Below are 2215 nucleotides of genomic sequence, written 5' to 3' on the forward strand. Positions count from 1 at the left end.
ATTAAATTTTATGAGATTAAAAAAAATTAATTTTCTATACAGTTTCGAGACAGACGGTATGTTTATAAAGAATATTAGAAGCACACGCGTGTAACGACATCGCTGCGACGAAAGGGAGACGTGTGTACGAGACTATGGGCAGCCGAGTGTGGTGGAACCAATCCTTCGCTTGTTTTTGCTCTGACTGACTTATCGATATTGGCACGTTGTACGATCGTGTATGTAACTACTCTCGAGGGAGAGACAGAGTGGTCGATGGATGATAGGAAAGGGGCCAGGGAAGACGGGGGAGGTAGCTGTACGGAGGCGCGGGACTGAAGGAGGATAAACCGGCACGACTGAATTATTGCTAAGTGAGGGTAGAACTTTGACCGGCGCCCATTGTGTGTGCTCACGCGTGTGTGCATGCGTGCTGCGTGCACGCGCTTTCGCGAGGCGACAGTGATGACCCGGATGACCGACACCGAACTCGGACACGCGCGCGAAGAAAGTGTCTAACTGAAAATACCCGCGTACTTATGTTTCTCCCACACTCGTATCAGTTACAAAATTATTACTAATAAATGAATTTAAAGTATCAATTTCTTAATCATTATACAGACAGAATACGTGAAAAGTTAGAGCGTAGCGATGCAAAAAAAAAAACTGAAGATCTTATAACAGAGCGTACTTTCCATTTTATCAACACACAAGTGGCGTTCTATTTCTATTATTCACTGAATGTCAAGAAAGATAGAATGATATTTATATCGACTTGTGTCACTAAATGGAGAGCACCCAGAATTTTGCAATGATTTTGTCGAAATTCTACGAGAGAGGAAGAGGTATATTATATTATATATATTAAATGTACTGTCTTATTCTAATTTATACTGTTTTATTTTATAATCTTAATTAAGATTACAGAGTCAATATAAGTTAGAATAAGATAGTAAATAAGGAAATAGTACGTCTATTGTCTCTTTCTCTCTCGTAGAATAAGATTTCGAAAATCGCTCGTGACCAGACTGTTATAAAATCTTTAGGAAAAACAAACCATTGCTGATAAGCTAATAATTTTCTGTAATAGTAAAATGATAAGTAAATGATTTCCTATAAGATATAAAAAAAGATCATTATTTTGTTAATATTTTAATTGATTAGTTGATGAAAAATTTCATACAATGTCGAAAATTCGTGCAATATGGAAGGATAAAATGGATGTTTATACTTGATCAAGGCGTCTAAGCCATTATCTACGCCATGTAGTACCCACCATGTGAGGTGCTTCGTTGCTTTAGGCGTCGCATGACGTCTTCTTTACCGAAGATCCGCACAAAAATCAAGCATCATGAGAAGAACACCGTCGGAGCTGGCAACGGCGAGGTTCTCGAAGGAGAACGATTACGCCGATGAAACTCCAAGTTATAAAAGCGAAGAATAGAGTGTGAAAAAGAGAAAGAGAGTGAGAGAGAGAGAGAGAGAGAGAGGTGAGGGTGTCTTTTTCTTTTCTTCACGCTCGAATCAAGTTGCGGAGGTGGACTAACACGGAAGGTCTCGTGCAGAAAGAGAATCGGGGTATGTTATTCTCTATCAAGTCTATATTACCGTGCATTGATCGATGGCACTACTCGTTGAGTGAGAAGGAAGTAATAAGTCGAAGAAAGCCAGTCGAGAGAAGATACTTCTCCTTTCCACGCGATATTAAACTTCGTTATTTCGCAGAGAGCAAGAGTAATCTTACGTTACTACGATTTAATTGCTTTTTCTATCATTAATTATTGTAAATTTATAATTTAAGTTCATAATATTTAATTTTAATGGAACCACTGATTTCCCTCATTTGATTATAATTAGCGCCAATGCAGAATAATAAATAGCGATTTTATTATGTAAATAATACAAATAATAGAAAAAAAATTCTATTTTTGGTCGAAGCTGATCTTGGCGTTTAATAATATTCACATATAAATTTAAAATACATTTTTCAATCCTATAAATTGCAATTCTATAATTTGATTTGTTAAACTTGAAATGCAAACTGAAGCTGAAACATTAATATTGAATTAAATTTATTGTCAATTTAATAATGATAATAAAAAGCATCTTAAAAACCTGTAAAGAATTTATTACAAAAAATATCACCAGCCAGAGTTTGAATCTGAAACCTAGAGATTTTCCGGGACGAGCGTCTTACCTCAATTCGAGATTATAATTATATTAATTTTCTTTGTTT

The sequence above is a fragment of the Trachymyrmex septentrionalis genome, unplaced genomic scaffold (assembly GCF_001594115.1).
Source record: "Trachymyrmex septentrionalis isolate Tsep2-gDNA-1 unplaced genomic scaffold, Tsep1.0 scaffold40, whole genome shotgun sequence".
Lineage (NCBI taxonomy): Eukaryota > Metazoa > Arthropoda > Insecta > Hymenoptera > Formicidae > Trachymyrmex > Trachymyrmex septentrionalis.